Source organism: Sphaeramia orbicularis, chromosome 13, assembly GCF_902148855.1.
Source record: "Sphaeramia orbicularis chromosome 13, fSphaOr1.1, whole genome shotgun sequence".
NCBI classification, from domain to species: domain Eukaryota; kingdom Metazoa; phylum Chordata; class Actinopteri; order Kurtiformes; family Apogonidae; genus Sphaeramia; species Sphaeramia orbicularis.
The window spans coordinates 48,937,258-48,957,464 of record NC_043969.1 but is presented as its reverse complement, the minus strand read 5'-3'; the positions used below and the strand labels follow the sequence as shown (position 1 = coordinate 48,957,464).

The 20,207-nt window shown below is 38.1% G+C and overlaps 1 protein-coding gene across 1 annotated transcript in view; it reads right to left on the bottom strand.

Annotated features, from left to right (window-relative positions):
• LOC115431037 (tumor necrosis factor alpha-induced protein 2-like) overlaps window positions 1–20,207 on the bottom strand; it is a 100,442-nt gene that overhangs the window by 73,883 nt on the left and 6,352 nt on the right. The window lies entirely within an intron of this gene.

Here is a 20,207-nt window from a genome sequence, read left to right as displayed (position 1 = left end):
GGCTGATGTTGAGGCTCATCCTGCGCAGGATCAAAGCGTTGTCTAAGGTCGGACCGCCGCCCTTCAGGCGAACCGGGAGGTTTTTGAGGATGGCATGATGGGGGCGGGGACAGGACGGGGACGGGGACACCTGGACAGAGAGACAGATGAACAAAATCTGTACAAACACAAAAAAAAATAAAGGAACTGACAGGGGGCGTTGGGACACCGTTGGGGGGCGTTTGGAACCAGAAAGCTGAGAGGGGGGGGGGCGCTGAGACTGAAATGGGGGGTGCATTAGTTTGAAGAATCATAGTAAATAGAAGTTATGGAGTCAAACATGAGCTGAAGATAATATCAAGAAGTTGATTCTACCGTTACTACGTATGTATGTACTCTGAAGAAATCCGATAATGGACTGAAACGTGTAAACAAATACACTAAAATACCTAAAAATACACACAAAAAATGTTGAAAAACACAATTATACACCAACATACACAAAAGGAATCCGATAATGGACTGTAAACGTGTAAACAAATACTCTAAAATACCTAAAAATACACTAAAATACACAAAAAAATATTGAAAAAACACAAATTATACACCAACATACACAAAAAAAATCCAATAATGGACTGAGACGGTGGAACCAAATACTCTAAATACTTAAAAATACCTAAAACACCACAAAAAAAAATACTGAAATACACAATTATACACAAAAAAAAATGACAAAAAATAAAACTACAACACATTAAAATACACAAAAACAAACATATTAAAATGCCCTAAAATATAAATTTGTGGAACTTTATGGCCATGTTTGACTACATCACTTCCTGTTTTCCACTGTTTATTTCTTTATTTTTAATCTTTATTTTTTACACATGCAGATGTAAAAGAATGAAATAAATCAGATGAACAGGTTAGGACAAATCTAGGTGTGTAATCTGATTTAATGTAATCAGATTACTGTTGTTATCTGATAAAACAGATCAGACTGTACTGGTGGACATGATCAATAACTATCTGATCACTGCATGAATCAGACAATGACCAGAGCGTTAGTGTGAATGTAAAACGGGCTCAGTTACAGTTTTAACGACGTCTCCTCAGATAACAACGCATGTCTCAAACACTGGGTTGCCATGGAAACACATCCGTTTCCTCTTCCTCCTTAAAGACACCCGGTCCATCTGAGGACAGGGGACTGAAAACACCTTCCTGGTCTGCGCTCTGATTGGCCAGGACGTTTTTTTGTTCTGACAGTGAAATGAGTCTTTGTACAAAATGTCAAATTAAAAACAAAATAAAAGATTCTGTGACTTTTTCCCAGTAATGATACGTGGGATACACATTACACCATGAAAACTCAGGTCCAAAAAATAAACCATGTTTTAATGAAATTTGTGCATTTTTGCATCTTTTGTTGGTTCTATTTTCTGGTTAATAATGTGACTAGTTTTTAGTTTTAGTCCTTGTTTTCTTTCCTTTGTTTAAAAACGTATGTCACTGATCGACTTCTGTGGAATCTGGTAATGCACGACCTCTGACTGTCTTTGTGTACTGCCGGTTACCATAGAAACAGCCGCGGCACTTCTGGTCACATGTAGGTCAGTGACTCCGCCCAGTCGTAAAGCAGCAGAGGTCACCACGTTCCCATGATGCACCGGGACAAACGCTCATAAAATGATGAAACATTAACGGCGGCTCAGTGGAAAAAGGCCTTAATGTTTAATACGAAGTGATGCAATGATTGAACAGACGCAGTAAACGCCGATAAAGCCGCGATGGCGTTTATCTGACGGACGAAGCAGAGGCTGAATCTGAACTGGAGCGTCAACGGGAAGAAAAAACACAGAGAACAGGAATGAAAGTGTGAGAACGAAGAAAACGGAATGAAATCAACAATAAATGAAAGCGAAACAATGAGAACCAGATGTGTCATAAGTCGTTTTTCCATTGACCCTCAAACTGCACGAATATAACTTGCGCATAAAAATTTACCTAATGGAAAAACAACAATTTTGCCAAAACTCTCATTTTTTGACTAAAAGTTTTAGCGCTGGCAAGAGGGGGTTTTTCGGGCCTAGTGCAAATGGTATATTGCGCAAAACTGTCATGGAAAGACCTTTTTACGCAACTAGAGTCACATGATTAAAAAAAAAAACAGATTTTGACGGGACGTTACAACAAAGAGAAAGTAGAGTTTTAAAAGAAACGTGTCAGTATGTGTGGACACACCAGGAACCCAAGCATTTTTTAAATTTTGTACGAGATAGAGGGGTAATATTAAATATAATCAATATATCAGTAAATTAACATCATATATACGTTCATTGTCATGTTTATGGAATGACCTCTCGTGTCATCTCGAGATAATAAATAAAGAATCATCGCATTTGTGATTTAATGGAAAAAACGACATAAACGCACTTCTGTTTTTTTTCACATTCAGTAAAGATTGTAGAGTTTTGTGTATATGTTCAAATGGAAAAGCCACTATAGACGAATTACTGCTGTAAGTGGCTATAATGGGTCAACATCAGAGGAAATGTTCAGACCAGAATGATGGACTTCATGGATGTTTTTATGCATCTGGATCGACCAAATGTCATAGCTAATGTATACCAACATGCACAAAACCCCCCAAAAATAATACCCAAAGATACCAAATAAATAATCCTCGATCGGTTAAATCAAAAGCAACTGGACTTCTTTTTTTTTTTTTTTTTTGGCTTGAAGATGTTTCACCTCTCATCCATGAGGCTTCATCAGTTCTAAAGACTGTTGATTCTGGGGTCTCAAGCAAAAAAAGAAAAAAATAGATAAATAAATAAAATAATAGAAGTCCAGGTGCTTTTGATTTAACTGATCAAGGAGTACCATGACCTGGATGACTGAGAGTCTGCACAGCCGTCACCCCAAAATATACTAAAATGTATTAAAATATCCAAAAGTATTCTAAAATTCTCGAAATGTAAAAAAAAAAAAAAAGCCTTAAAGTGTAAAAAAAAAAAAAAAAATTTCCAAGAATAAAAAGAAAAAGGAAAAAAAAAGCCATTTTGGTCAAATTTCAGACCTCATAGTTATAATACACTAACATGCACTAAAAATACACAAAGAATACACTAAAATACCCAAAAAGATACTAAAATATGTTTTTTAAAAATGCTGACATACACAAACATACACTAAAATACCCAAAAATATACTAAAATATGTTTTAAAATGCTGACATACACAAAACATACACTAAAATACCCAAAATACACTAAAATATGTTTTTTAAAATGCTGACATACACAAAACATACACTAAAATACCCAAAAATATACTAAAATATGTTTTTAAAATGCTGACATATACAAAACATACACTAAAATACCAAAAAATATATTAAAATATGTTCTTAAAATTCTGACACATATAAAACATACACTAAAATACCCAAAAATACACTAAATATGTTTTTAAAATTCTGACATATACAAAACATACACTAAAATACCCAAAAATAGACTAAAATATGTTCTTAAAATTCTGACACATATAAAACATACACTAGAATACCCAAAATACACTAAAATATGTTCTTAAAATTCAGACACATACAAAACATACACTAAAATACCCAAAAATATGTTTTTAAAATTCTGACATATACAAAACATACATTAAAATATGCAAAAATACACTAAATATGTTTTTAAAATGCTGACATATACAAAGCATACACTAAAATACCCAAAAATATATTGAAATATGTTTTTAAAATGCTGACATATACAAAACATACACTAAAATATGCAAAAACATGCTAATTACCCAATCGGAGCATCTGTAGTTTTGAGGCTGATTTTCAGACTTTTTAAGACATTCTTCTGTTTTAAACTTTAAACCCTGTGTTGGTTAAATAAGGTAATAATTCTTTGGACGTTACAGTTTCCTCGTCCATCTCTATTATTCACTATTTCAGTTTAGATTCAGCTCATTTAATCCAGAAAAAAAACTGAAACAGATGAAAATGCAAAGTGATATTTTGTTTTTTTTCAGTATTCTGTTTCTTCTCACTTTTCATGTACAAATTAAAGGCAAATAAAAACAGTTAATGACGACCATGAGCTGCTGCACCCCGACACAGAATAAGTAAATCTATCACACTTCAAAAAGTCGGATAAAGGTTGTCTTCGGCTGCTGTCGTTTCCTCCGACATCAGCTGATTATCTCCAGCGTCATTGGTCATTCGCTCACAGGTCAGGGCTGGGCTCTGATTGGATATCTGCTCCACATCCTGGTTTCCTGTTTGTGTTTTAAGGGTTTAAAGGCCTCGACCTCTTCGCCCTCTAGTGATGTTAAACGTCACGTGAACACGTCGAGGATGAAACGTTGACCTTCACAAACCAGGACAAAGGGTTTATTAAACCGTCCTGAACTGAGCTGGAAACGAACTGAACCGTCCACGTATCGATCAGTCTGAGAAAACAGGCGGACGTTTATGACAGAACAACAGGTCGGATGTTGATGTGAATAAAAATGACAAGGACAACCACTATAACAGGACTAGATTTATTTAGCAAGCAAGCAAAGTTTATTCATACAGCACTAGGGATGTAATGATCAGCGGTATACCACGGTAAAATTGCAGACGGTTAGTATTACCGTTTACATTCTAATTATCATGATAACCGTGTTTGATTACCATACTTTTAGGGGACAAAAACCCTATGTAAGGACATGCTTTATGTCAAATATTTGAGTATAGTTTTTATTTATTACAAATTTTATTTTATATATCTAATATTTGGAACCAATATTCACTTTTAAAGTCTTTGAAAAGGTTTGTTAAGCATTTGTGTGTTATTTATGCTAGAAATTATATACATTTTTCAAATCGGGTTTTATATTTTTTTGTGTTTTCTGGCCTTTTGTGTTGATATAGTCGGTTAAAGTGAAAAAATAATAGACAGATGATATAGGTGAAAAAAAAGACACCAGGCATGGCTATAGTAAACATTTGTTTATATAGTATATAAAGGCCAATCAAAAGTACCGAAAAACAGACAAAATAGGCTCAGACCGCTAAGGGTTATATTGAATGTTTCTGCCAGAAGAAAGTGCATTGTACCATTATTATTATTATTATTTTTTTTTTTTTTTATTTTTTTTATTTTTTTTTTAAATACAACTTGGTTAAATTATTTCAGTGTGTGTATAAGTACTTTTTGAACATTTTGAGCACAATTTCAAATAGAAAAGCACTCGGAGAGCACAGACCTCCACCAAGGCAGATCAGTGCCCCCCCTCCAAATCACCACCAAAATGTAATCATTTGTTCCTTGTGCCAGTATCAGTATTTCCTGAAATTTTATCCAATTCTGTCCATAACTTTTCGAGTTATTTTGAATACAGACAGACAAACAACCAGCCAACACTGGCAAAAACAGAACCTCCTTGGTGGAGGTAATAATACCACGATAATAATGATAACCATGATAATTTTGGTCACAATAACCGTGATATGAGATTTTCATATGGTTCCATCCATATACAGCACCTTTCACAGACAAGAGAAGTCGCAAAGTGCTTCACAAAAGACAATAAAACACAAATAAGAACAGATAAAATTACAACCATAAAAAGGTAGAAATTGTTGTTGCTTTTGTAATAAAAGTGTCAGAAAATGTCTTTTTTTTTTTTTGCCAATACTTTTGCACCTATTTTCAGGAACTTTCAATATCTGGACATTAATTATTATTAATATAGTAAGTAAAAGTAAAATAAGTAAAATAAACTTTATTGTCCCCTGAGGGAAATTCATCTTGGGCAGTGCTACATATCACTGCTTCACAAGACAAGAAAAAAAACATCATCACATGGACACATTATAACAATGACAGTTCGTCTGTCATATAAAACAGACATGGACTTTATTTGACAATCACAACACAGAACATTTAGAGACGCCTAAAGTGCAGGGGGAAAAAAAGGAAGAAAAAGTGCTGAGTGCTAAAGTGTTGTGTGTTTTGTTGTACGTTGCTTAAATGCTTAAAACAGTGTCTCATAGGAAAAAACAAAAAAACAGACCAGAATTTTCTATCATATTTATTATGAAAAACTGTAAATGTGCATTAATGAAACTTTATGAGATTTATAGAAATAAACGTTCAACTATTTTCCATGTGCTCAAACATTTGAGTTTGTTTAGATCAGTCTGTGTCCATGTTCCAGCTTCTTATTTGCAGTTATTTCTTGGCATTTGACAAAAAACAAAAAAATAACAAATCCAGTTTATACGTAGTGGTTGGTTTGTTTCCATTCCAAACATGACATTTAAAGAGTTAAAATATGACAGTTATTGAAAATTTGGTATTTTTGTTTATGATTCAAGTTGATGAAACACAAAAAATGTAAAAAAAAAAAAAAAAAAAAAAAAAGTTAAACCAAACTGAAAAACCTTTGGACATTTCTACGGTTCTGTGCAGATCATGTTAACGTTTCCACAGTTTTTCAGACTCAGAATCATCACATAAAATGAATCTTTGCTGGTAAACGTTGTCTCTGCAAAGGATAAAAACAAGATAGAAAAAAAACAAAAAAACAGAAGAAGTAGAATTAGAAAAACTGAAACTTTCTAAACACATAAATTATTTCCTCAGGTTTGCATCAGCCTGGACTTCAGGATAAAAATACTTCATCTGATTGAATCGTGTTGTTCCTCGTCGGTTCTCGGTCCAGACTCGCTGGTGTCGGCGCTCTGATTAGGCCCCGCCCTTCTGGGGGGCGGAGCCCTTCCCTGGAGTCCTCGCTCCGTCCCTCACACTATCGCTGGCTTTTCCGCTCCTATTGTTTGTGCACAGAAGCTTCCAGAAGCGATGCCCTCTTCAAGAAAAAAAACGGCCTCGGCGCGGGTTTCCTGCGCCTGCCGCCGGGGCTGCTGGGTATTTATGGAAGCAGCGCCGCTGAAGCACTTCCCCATCCAGCGCTCAGTGTGAGCGGCTATTTCTGGAAGCAGCTGGTGAGACTGGAAACCAACAACATGAACAACATCCGCTCCCAGGTGGACACGATCTGGACCATGACGACCAGAACCGACCCTGAAACAGACCCAGGACCAGAACCGACCCCAAAACAGACCCAGGACCAGAACCGACCGCAAAACAGAACCTACCCCAAAACAGACCCAGGACCTGGACCGAAACTGACCCCAAAACCAACAACATGAACAACATCTGCTCCCAGGTGGACACAATGCGGACTGGGACTACCACAACCGACCCTGAAACTGACCTAGACCAGAACCAACCCCAAAGCAGACCCAGGACCAGAACCGACCCTGGACCCGGACTGAAACTGACCCCAAAACCAACAACATGATCATCAGCTCCCAGGTGGGACACGATCCAGACCGTGACAACCAGAACCAAAACCGACCTAGACCAGAACCAACCCCAAAACGAACCCAGGACCAGAACCAATCCTGGACCTGGACTGAAATTGACCCCAAAACCAGCAACATGAACAACATCCACTGCCAGGTGGACACGATCCGGACCGTGATGACCAGAACCAACCCTAAAACCGACCTAGACCAGAACTGACCTGGATCAAAACCAACCCAGGACTGGAGCCAGCCTTGGACCTGGACCAACCCAGAACCCAAACTGAGCCTGGATCAAAACCAACCTAGGACCCTGGTCCTGAACTAACCCTGAAACCAACAACATGAACGACATCTGCTCCCAGTTGGACATTATCCACCCTGTGATGACCAGAACCAACCTGGACCAGAACCGACCCCATAACTGACCTGGACCAGAATCAATACAAACACAACCAGGACCAACCCTGGACTGAAGCTGACCTGCACCAGAATTGAAACCAGCCAGGAACTAAGAATCAAGAACCAGGAGCCAGGAGTCAAGGACCAGGAGTTGAGAACCAAGAACCAGGAACCAAGAACCAAGAACCAAGAACCAAGAACCAAGAACCAGGAACTGAGAACCAGGAACTGAGAACAGAAAACTGAACACCAGGAACGAGCAACCAGAGAACCAGGAACCAAGAACCAGGAACCAAGACCCAAGAACCAAGAACCAGGAATCAGGAATCAAGAACCAGGAACCAGGAACCAAGACCCAATAACCAGGAATCGAGAACCAGGACCAATGAACTGTTGACTCTGATCTGATGAGTCCTGTATCTTGTATCTATGTCCTCCTCCATCCTCTCTGTTATCTCTTCTTCTGTTCCTGTTGCCGTCGTACGTTCTGCTGCTTCATTACGTAACCCTTCGTGGGACTCAGATAACCATCGTCGGCTCCACCCTCTGTCTCGGAGCAGGGGCTGATGGGACTTTGGAGCCATTAGACTTTTATCAGAGGCATTGGGTCGCATCAGTCATGTCCTGTGGAGCTGATGGGTCGTCTGCTGGGACACGTCCAAGGCCAAAGCTCTGACTCATCATCCATCATTTTACTGCCTTCGTTCCACATGTTGCCGTTCGACAGTTGAACGTTCTTAGCCTTAGCGTCAACTTTAACCATCAGTGTTTCTTTGATTTTTAACCCATAAAGACCCAGTGTTTTGTTTATGTGTGTTCCCAAATGAATGTTTCTCTATATTTAACTTTTCTAAAGTGATTTATCACCATTTATTATAATATTTACCTCCGCCAAGGAGGTTATGTTTTTGCCAGGGTTTGTTTGTTTGTCTGTTTGTTTGTTTGTTTGTCTGTTTGTCTGTCTGTCCGTTAGTGTGCAACATAACTCAAAAAGTTATAGACAGATTTGGATGAAATTTTCAGGGTTTGTTGGAAATGGGATAAGGAAGAAATGACTAAATTTTGGTGGTGATCGGGGGTGGGGGGGCCCACGGGGGGGGGGGCACTGATCAGCCTTGGCGGAGGTCTGTGCTCTCCGAGTGCTTCTAGTATTCTCTGTATTTTGCATTTTTTCAGTCAAAATCAGGTATTTTCTAATATTTAATTTACTGATCATGTAGATGTTCATTAAAGCTCAGATTAAAGTTGAGGTTCTTATTTCAGAAACAGAGAACATAACGCGCTTCATACTTTTAATCCCCTTCAGCCAAATATAGTGTAAGATTTTGTTGAAAGTTACTGCCCTATGATTTAGATTAGACTGTTTTTGTGGAAATCATATTCCATACATATTTATATTTGAAAGTACTCAGATATTATAACTGCACAAGGACGTTTGACCTGGAAACAGGAGGTCAAAGGTCACCTGTTTTCAATATTCTTCTGATCCATGAGAAGATGCATCCACAGCAAGGTTCTAATAGTTTTGGATTTTTTATTATAGTTTAGTTTTAGTTAGTTTTGACTTTTTTCTCTAATTCAGTTAAGTTTTAATTACTTTTTAAAGCAGGTTTGCTTATTTTTATTAGTTTTCGTTTTCCTCTAAATGCTTAGTTTTAGTTTCTTTATATCTTTTCTCTTCTTCTCCGTCGTATTCAAATAAATCCCAGACAGGACTCTGCTGCTGTCTCCCAACTTTAGTCTCCATGTTTCCAGGTAGAGTGGGGACCAGAAGACGACTGGAAACCACAAGTGACGAGAAGTGACGGGCCGCGAAGTGTCGTATGGTGCCGCTAGCTAAAATTGCTCAAGCGAAATAAATTATTTTCGTATCAATCTGACATTGACAAAGATGAAAACTAAGGGAATTCTATCCATAATTTTTTTATCCATTTTAGTTAGTTTTGTAAACACACAGTACAGTTTCAGTTAGTTATGTTTTTTTCTTTTAATTACAGTTTTTATTTATTTCAGTTAATGAAAATGTTTTTTTCAATTCTAGTTTTCATCACTTCGTTAGTTTTCATTAACGATGATAACCTTGATCCACAGTATAAATTTAATGCAGATATGCCGATGCATTCTTCAAAAAATGTGATTATGTTGTTGAATGGACAGACGGACGGACAGACAGAAAGACAAATGGATGACAAATTGACTACAATACTCCTTCATTTAGAAGTTGGCCAAAGGGGTAAAAACTGAAAAAAGTGACTTTTTCAGTAAAATCTCTCACTAACTGAACATAAACCCAGTATGTCCATCCACTGGCATTAATCCAACTCCATGGGTTTTACTGGTGAACCAATGCTGTAGAAGATGACGGTGTTTCCATGGTAACTACGGAGCCTCTGACGTCCAAATATGGTCATATCTGATGACCATAAAAAGATGAACTGTATTTTACACCAATTATTTACATGTATTGATAGGATTAGTGCAGGGTTTGTCAACCTTGGGGTCAGGACCCCACATGGGGTCACCTGGAATTCAAATGGGGTCGCCTGAAATTTCTAGTAATTGATAAAAATAAAAAAAACTTACTAATAAAAAATATATGGTGAGTTCTGAGAGAGACAATCCCAATCCATAAAAGACATGACAAACTGAAGCTGACTGTACAAATCCTGACCAAGGAAAATAAAATTCTCCCTTTGTGCAGTAATCTACACCTGGCTTTACTGCCTCCGTCCACAATAATATACATTATTTAGCCTAAATGTCATCTAAAATTAACATTTGTTGCAACAGATTATAGCAAACTATTACACGATCAAAAACAAATTAATTTTAGGAAAAAAAAAAAAAAAGTCTCTGTTTTGAATGTCTGGGATCACCAGAAATTTGTGATGTTAAAATGGGGTCAGGAGAGAAAAAAGGGTGGGAACCACTGGATTAGTGGATCAACAGGTATTAAACAGTTTAGATCAGTAGATGGTTTTGGTCGTCGGTGGATTTTGGGGTCTTTAAGGGTTAATAAAAAGAGTCTCTGCAGAGGTTCTTATTGAATGCTTATTTGGGTCCAAACATTGACCTGCAGAGTGGACGATGTCTCTCAACAAATACAAAGTCTCCGTCACATTTCTTTCCTGTCAGATCAATACAAACTGAAGGAAAATGTCCATAGATTTACACTGATATTTCTCCCATTGTGAGCTCATTAGATCACCACTAAACTGGTACAAACTGATCTCCACTGTAGAGAAACCCCGTCCGTCCTGGATCTGGATGAACCCTTCATGAAGCACAGTCTGTGTGTTTACAACCAAACGTCCACTTATCATTCCAGTGATTCCACGTCTGACGCAGAAACATCACTGTGTGCAAACACAACAAAGACAACATTTATGCCAGCGTTCACCTTTAAACGGCCACGTCTGACTACAGCTCAGTCTGCTCCAGGACCAACAGTCCACATGTGGAGGCTCTGGTTCAGGTTCCACATTCAGCCCCGTATGATCTAATGTGGACCAGACCAGGAAAATAATATAATAATTCATTCAATCTTTAATTTGTTTGTTCTGAGCAGAAGAAAAAACTAAACTTTTATGTGTACAAGAAACAAATATAAGAGCAAATACCTTAATAAATAGAGGTGATTAAGACAATATAGCAATTGCCATGTACACTAGAAATAACAAAATAAATTTAATGAAGCATTGCCCAAAAAGGAGTGCGAAGAAGAAAACGTTTTAAATCTCACTCCCACCTCTCATTTATACAACAGAACACATGACTTTGACTTCCTTAATGATAAAGTTCCACCTGTTTAGAGTCCTAATAATGTAAATAACAGATAGCAAACAGATTAAAACTGAAGTATATTACACATAGTAACTATCTAAATGATAGTCTGCAGAATGTATAAAACAATTTCAACAATAATCACAGACCAACAACAGTAATGGAAGTCACACATACAAACATGGTAAACAACAACAAGCACAAACCAACTAGGAATGGAACGATAACCGGTATAATGATAAACTGTGGTAAAATTCCCGATGGTTAGTATTACTGTTCCAAATTCTAATTATCATTAAAGCTGTGTTTAATTACCACACTTTGAAAAACTCATGGTGATACTGCTCATTTCCTGGAGACACACGTGCAGTTTGAAATGTTTGGCTTTTGAAAACATGGTGGAAGGCAATGCACGGACAGCGCTCTGGAGATTTTTTGTTTAAAATGATAGTTTTACTTTTATATACACATTGGATTTCTAGATAAGGTACATGAAACAGTGAAAGTGTTCTGTCTGTACCAGATCTTAAATCTGTAAGACTAGATCTAGTCTTGAGCGCTGAATGTAAAGAAAAGTACTCTTGGTTCTTAAAGGTGCTGGAGACTTTCATGACCAAGTTTTCATCAAATCTCTCAAACCTCAGTCACATCCTCAGTGTCATGAATCTGTAAGTCTGTCATTACTCACCTGAATCTCTTGCATTAGGGTGAACAGTTTCTTAGTTCCATCCACCAGAAACAAACCATGTGTTTACAAACAGAGCCGGGAGGGAACTTGGGCATCTTTGGAATTTTGTTGCGACGTGCATTGTGGGAAAGGGAGGTTTGCACAGCCACATGCAGCGGCAGCAGCAGCACAACCATATGATATTATATGGATGAAACAAGCACGATGCGGAAACAGCTGAAATGCAGAAACGGCTGGAGAAATATGCATAAAGGGAAGGGAGCCCCTGCTGTTTCTGCATCGTGTCTGTAGCAGCTACCACTGCCAGAGTCTGTTTGAGTCTTTAAGGGTTAAAGGTGGATGTTTGGGTTTTTAAGGGTTAAAGGTGGACGTTTGAGTCTTTAAGGGTTAAAGGTGGATGTTTGGGTTTTTAAGGGTTAAAGGTGGACGTTTGAGTCTTTAAGGGTTAAAGGTGGACGTTTGGGTCTTTAAGGGTTAAAGGTGGACGTTTGAGTCTTTAAGGGTTAAAGGTGGACGTTTGGGTCTTTAAGGATTAAAGGTGGACGTTTGGGTCTTTAAGGGTTAAAGGTGGACGTTTGGGTCTTTAAGGGTTAAAGGTGGGACGTTGGGTCTGTAAGGGTTAAGGTGGACGTTTGGGTCTTTAAGGGTTAAAGGTGGATGTTGGGTTTTTAAGGGTTAAAGGTGGACGTTTGGGTCTTTAAGGGTTAAAGGTGGACGTTTGGGTCTTTAAGTGTTAAAGGTGGACGTTTGGGTCTTTAAGTGTTAAAGGTGGGCGTTTGAGTCTTTAAGGGTTAAAGGTGGACGTTTGGGTCTTTAAGGGTTAAAGGTGGACGTTTGGGTCTTTAAGGGTTAAAGGTGGACGTTTGAGTCTTTAAGGGTTAAAGGTGGACGTTTGGGTCTTTAAGGGTTAAAGGTGGGCGTTTGGGTCTTTAAGGGTTAAAGGTGGGCGTTTGAGTCTTTAAGGGTTAAAGGTGGGCGTTTGGGTCTTTAAGGGTTAAAGGTGGACGTTTGGGTCTTTAAGGGTTAAGGTGGACTTTGGTCTTTAAGGGTTAAAGGTGGACGTTTGAGTCTTTAAGGGTTAAAGGTGGACGTTTGGGGTCTTTAAGGGTTAAAGGTGGACGTTTTGGGTCTTTAAGGGTTAAAGGTGACGTTTGAGTCTTTAAGGGTTAAAGGTGGACGTTTGAGTCTTTAAGGGTTAAAGGTGGACGTTTGAGTCTTTAAGGGTTAAAGGTGGACGTTGAGTCTTTAAGGGTTTAAAGGTGGACGTTTGAGTCTTTAAGGGTTAAAGGTGGACGTTTGAGTCTTTAAGGGTTAAAGGTGGACGTTTGAGTCTTTAAGGGTTAAAGGTGGATGTTTGAGTCTTTAAGGGTTAAAGGTGGATGTTTGAGTCTTTAAGGGTTAAAGGTGGATGTTTGGGTCTTTAAGGGTTAAATGCAATCAGACGGATGCTGTAAAACTTTCAGATACATTTGGATTCTGTTGCTTGGAGATAACTCAGGTGTCAGACAAATATTCATGGACAATAATCAATAACACTGAACAAACTGATCTACAGAACAGCTGTTTAAAAGCAGCCACAGAGCAGAGGTTTTCTACGTTACTGTGGACCTCATGTGTTGAACTTCTCAGATGCAACTTGAGTAATGATCCAACACACCTTCCATTTTACAACTGATTTTTTTTGTTTGTTTTCTGCACATGATGGTTTTAATTTATGAACCAAAAGCTGAAATCAAACATGATGCCACTGTCTTTTTCAGTGGCAAAAGAAAAGAAATTAATGACATGTTTTTGGGTCGGACAGAAGATGTGGAGGAACGTGTCCTGCAGAGCGTCATGTCTGAGGTAGTTAACATTCAGGACATGTTCAGGACGGACTTCAGGAAGATCCCACAGTAATAACAGACAGATGAGGGTAAAACTGAGGCTTTGAGCGGAATAAAACATCCCATCAAGACAGAGCGACTAAAATACAGGGTGTCCAAAAAAATGGATACACTTTAAATAATTGTAAAGTAGGTGTTTATTAAAATTCATTTAATTTTCAAAATGTAAAAGAATTTACAAACATCCTTTTATTGTTTTGTCTGTTCCTCCTGTTCTCAAACTGACGTCCGTTCTGGTCCAGACTCTGCTGACAACGCCAAGCAACGTAATCACACACATCACCAAACAGTTCCCTTTGTATTTGGTGCATTCACGTTCAATGGCTGCTCTCAGTTCAGCGACTGTAGCAGGTCTCATAGTATAGACTTAGTCTTTTAGGGATCCACATAAAAAACAGTCTAGTTCTGTGATAGTCTGGTGAACTGGACAAACCGGTGGATTGGACGGAGGGGTTTGGTTGAATACCCTCTGCGTTCAGCAGACCTCACACCACTAGACTGTTTTTATGTGGATCCCTAAAAGACAAAGTCTACGCTATGAGACCTGCAACAGTCGCTGAACTGAGAGCAGCCACTGAACGTGAATGCACATAAATACAAAGGGAACTGTTTGGTGATGTGTGCGATTCCACTGCTTGGCGTTGTCAGCAGAGTCTGGACCAGAACGGATGTCAGTTTGAGAACAGGTGGAACAGACACAACAATAAAATGACATTTGTAAATTCTATTACATTTGGAAAATTAAATGAATTTTAATACCTACTTTACAATTATTTAAAGTGTGTATTTAAAGTGTGTATATATTTTTTGGGGACACCCTGTATATATAGTTGCAGAAAAAATTGTTAGACCATCCAAAGTCATCAAAAACAATGGTTATGTAATCCAGTACTAACTCCTGTGTGTGTCATGTGACAAAAACAGACAGAAAAGAAAACATGAAATGTCTAAAAGCACTGTTTGTCAGTACAGTACCATAGATATTGATGGAAGAACTGAAGTGATTTTGGTTATTATCAAGAAAACATGGAAAATGGATAGATATCAGCTCTGAAATTAAACTACTAGAAGCTATTTTTGATGTTATCATTATATTCGTCCAAACAAATGTTCAACAAACTATTCTATTCCAGCTTCATGGGCAGTAGAGTATCTGGAAACCACACATCACCATATCAGGAATGTTAGAAAAAAGATTTCACTTCATGTCATTATTTCTTCAACAGCTAAATCAGCACATTCCACAAAATAAAACCAACACTTTAATGCAGAACTATGATAAATATTCAGTGTCCACCGACTGAAACACATGGACTGGACCAGGAACACTAAAGCTCAAATACAGTCAAACTCTGCATGTGATGACAACGAAGGAAAGTTTGGACTGAGATGAAGTCAACGACATAATCCAGTTGGAAAGGAGAATAAATCCAATAAACTCAGAAGGTCGTTTACAACAGTCGGGTCGATGTGAACTCCTTCCTCTTTTTTCATTTACAACAGAGACAGTGACGGCATCTTATCGTCGCCCTGGATTCGACCTTTGTCAGTGTGAGTTTTACAGCAGTGATGATGTGTAATAAAACTGAATAAATGGAAAAGAACATAGACACGCCTCAACCGACTTTATGACCAGAGGGAGCCTTTACAGCAGTGGAACACACACTCAGACCACCACCAAACACCAGAGATTAGTCTGAGCCCAAATCTGCATACCCGGCACTTCAGAACATACAGTCAACAACAGTCAATGGATTATTGATCTGATGTCATTATAAAGGAGATGTTTTCAAGACAATGAATGAACAATAAAAGCTGTGCTTCTCTTCAAAATGTTGGTGCAGAAAAGATAAATGACACACGTGGATTACAATTCTTAAAAAGTCAGGGAAACCTGCAAAACATCTGGAAAATGTTCAGAAAATCAACAAAGTCTTCAATAAATGAAGATGGATCATTATGTACTGTGTTAAAACCTTTACAAGTTCTAGAAATAAAAACTATACCACTAACAACTAATGATTAAAAACTATACCACTAACAACTAATGATTAAAAACTATACCACTAACAACTAATGATTAAAAACTATACCACTAACAACTAACTAATACAAACTAACCCACGAATGAAAACAGATCTATTCAGATGAATCCATAGTACTACTACAACTACACCTACTACAACATCCACTACTACCACTACTAGTTCTACTATTACTATTAGTTCTACTACCACTACAACTTCTGTTTTACTACAACTACTAGTGCTCTTACTAGTTCTACTACTAGTTCTTCTAGTAGTTCTACTGCTACTGCTACTACTAGTTCTACTAGTAGTTCTACTACTAGTTGCAGTACTACTACTCTATCTTCTGTATCAACCTTCTCCATTTGTCCAGGTTTGGAACCGGCACTAGAAACCAGAACCAGAACCAGACCTAAAACTAAACCTGGAACCAGTGGGTTCAGGTTCTTCATCATTTGTTCTTTTTATTTGCAGAACAAAGACCAGGGTTCACCTGGTTCACCTGGTCCACCTGGTTCACCTGGGTCCAGGTCAGTCTTCTGGGGTCTTTAACCCACTGTGGTTCTGATTCTAGCGCCACCATGTGGTCGTTTGGACTCACGTCTGTCTTCCTTCTAACGAACATGAGGTGGTTGTGATCGTGTGACCTTTGACCTGTGACGTGTGAACGTACTCCACAGCCAACACGGGGACTGGAGGCTGAAACATGCTGAAACCGGGACCCAACGCCTGTCCCCGAGGTCACGCTTACCCAGACTGCATCTGGGTTTGGTTAAGCAGAAGCGTCCACTCAGCAGCATTCTGAGGGAAAACAGCTGTTCACAAAAATGGAATAGGATCTTTTCCTCGTGCGTTGGAATGTGTGGCGGTGGGGTAAACGCCGCTGGCTTCACTCCATCTTAAACTGAAGCTGAGACGGTGAGGGATGGGAACAGAACAGAACGAAACAGAACGAAATGGGAATGGAATGAAACAGGAACAAAACAGAACAAGAACGAAATGAAACAAAATAGAACAGAAACCAAACGAAACGGCGTCCAGGGTTAACAGAAAACCCCTCGGACACAAACGGACTTCAGTGTGGATAGCAGGTAAAACCATGGAAGGACTCAGGTTCATCTGGTTTGAACTCCATCATTTACACAACGGCATGAGTATGAGTAGTTTATTAAACCTGCAGTGCATTCTGGGATACAATAGTACTACTACTACTATACTAATACTAGTACTAGTAAACTGTCAATGTCAACACCTGCCCCATTTTTGAACATGAATAGAATTAATGTTGGAATGGACCTGTCATGTGACCTGTCATGTGACTCATCATGTGACCTCATGACACCAGTCAGGTAGGAGGTCCCATTAGGACTGATGGCTATCCAGGCTGATTCTGTCACTAATTACCTCTGTCAGGAGGTATTGTGATCACTTTGCTTTGTGTGTTTGCGTGTGTGCGTGCGTGCGTGAGTGCCCCCCCCCCCCCCCCCCCCATCACCACCAAAATTTAATCATTTCTTCCTTGTGCCAATATCAACATTTCCTGAAAATTTCATGAAAATCCCACCAGAACTTTTTGAGTTATCTTGTTAACAAACAAACAAACAAACAAACACGGGGGGCAGATGTGTCTTGGTGGAGGTCTGCGCTCTCCCAGTGCTTTTCTTGTTCTGTTTTGTAGCTCATTAATACTATAAAATAAACTTAGAGGGTCAACTGTGGAGAATCTAATCTTTCCACTAAGGTTGAACATGAACATATTGACAAAAGTTTTATCGCAGAAGCTTTAAAGTGGTTTCATGTTACCTTCACGTGCTATGGGAATCATGGTAAATATTAGATACGGACTCAAAAATGGCACATGAACACTCCCTCGTATCATATTTTCCACTGAAGAAGTGGAAAAATTTTGATCCATGAGCTGCCCAGATGAAAATAACCTTTGACCTTTTCAACGTAGCGGAGAACGAATGATAAACAAAGCTTGTATTAACGTTCTGCAACTGTTAGCTGATGATTTCACACATTTCTAGAATACACAATGTGCAAAAAAATAATTTAAAAATGCTGCAGTAGATGAATTAACACGTCCAAAACCGTTTTACCCAAGTAACAGAACACCATAAATTGTGTTTCAGCCATTTTTCATTTCACTACGACAACAAAAGCACTTGAACACAACACACTTGTAAGGCTCATCTTCCCGACAGCACCTGAAGGCAGCGTCCTCCTCTACATATTAAACCATCTGTGTTTCCAGTCACATCATCTCCTCCACCCTCCTGTGATTGACAGCTGCAGCTTCTGCAGGTCATCGACCTCACCACTGAACTACAGCCACGGGGTCAAAGGTCAAACATGTTCCTGGAACAGACGTTTGTCATTTCTGTTTCCTGTCGCTCTGCAGGAAGTAGAAAAGTGGCCGTCAGCAGATGAACACCAGCCTCTCTTCAGTCTGTCAGTGGGAGATGATTGATTCACTTTCACGTCATTATTTTCAGTCTCATTTTCTGAAAAACGGAATTAACCCGTAAAGACCCAGCGCTACTTTTGTGTCAGGTTCCAAATGAGTTTTTCCCTATATTTAACCTTTCTTATGTGATTTATCACCATTTATTGTAATATTATCTTCTTTATTTTGCGCTTTTTCACTTAAAATCAGGTATTTTTCTATATGTAATTCACTGATCATGTAAACCACAGGTGTCAAACATGTGGCCTGGGGGCCAAATCTGGCCCGTGGGATGAAGTTGTGAAATCCAAAAATTACACAGAAGATATTAACAATCAATGGTGTCAAAATCATTTTAATTCAGGTTCCATACAGACACATACAGTCCAATTACAGTTATACAGTTAGATTTCAAGTGGGTCAGACCAGTCAAATATTATCATAATAACTTATGAATAATGACAGCCCCAAATTTTCTCTTAGTTTTTTAGGTGTAAAAAAGTAAAGTTACATGAAAATGTTTACATTACCAAACTATACTTTTACAAAGTTCAGACTTGTATGTGCTTGAAGATAGATTCTGTCCATTTAAATGTTTTATTTTGTTTTATTTTGTTTTGTTTTATTTTGTTTCTTTGCATGTTCAAAATAAATAAATAAAATGAAAAAAAGTGAATAACCTGAACAAACAGAAATGTCTTAAGAAACGTAGATGCAGTTTTACCAATATTCTGCCTGTTACTAAATGTTTTGTGCGATTGTAACGCAAATGTGCAAATGATAAACTGAGAAACCGAGGCAGAATATTGGTAAAATTGCACTTGTTTTTTTTTTTTTTTAAGAGAATTCAAGTTGTTCATGTTATTCAGATTTTTAAGGAAACTTTGTAGATGTAAACCTGATCATAATATAATTTTTCTTTTCTCACTGTTATTATTTTACTGGTCCGGCCCACTGCAGATCAAACTGGGCTGAATGTGGAACCTGAAAGAAAATGAGTTTGACAGCCCTGATGTCGACGTTCATAAAAAGCTCAGAGCAAATTCAAAGGATATCTATGTCAAAACAGAAAAAAAAAAAAAAACAAACCTGAAGAGAAAGTGGCTTTTTCGGGCAAATACATCATTAGCTGAACATAAACCACAGGTGTCCAAATCCAGCCCACCAGAGGATCCGATCCCACCAGTGGGATGAACTTATGAAATACAAGAATTACACTGAAGATATGAATAATCAACAATGTCACAATCATTTTAGTTCAGGTTCCAAAAAGTTAAACCACATGAAAATGTTTACATTTCAAAACTATCCTCTTACAAAAAATGTGAACAATGTGAACCTGAACTGTCTGAACATAAATCAGTGTAATTGGACCAATATTCAGTCTGTTATTAAAATGTTCTGTGTATTTTAGATCCACTGTATCTGTACGTTATAATGAACACGTGTAAATGATAAACGGAGGAAGAATATTCATAAAATTACACTAATATTTAAGACATTTCAGGTTGTTCATGTTATTTACATTTTTAATGAAACTTTGCAGACGTAAACATTATTATGATGTAATTTTTTTTTTCTGTTTTGGTTTTACTGCTCTATTATTTCA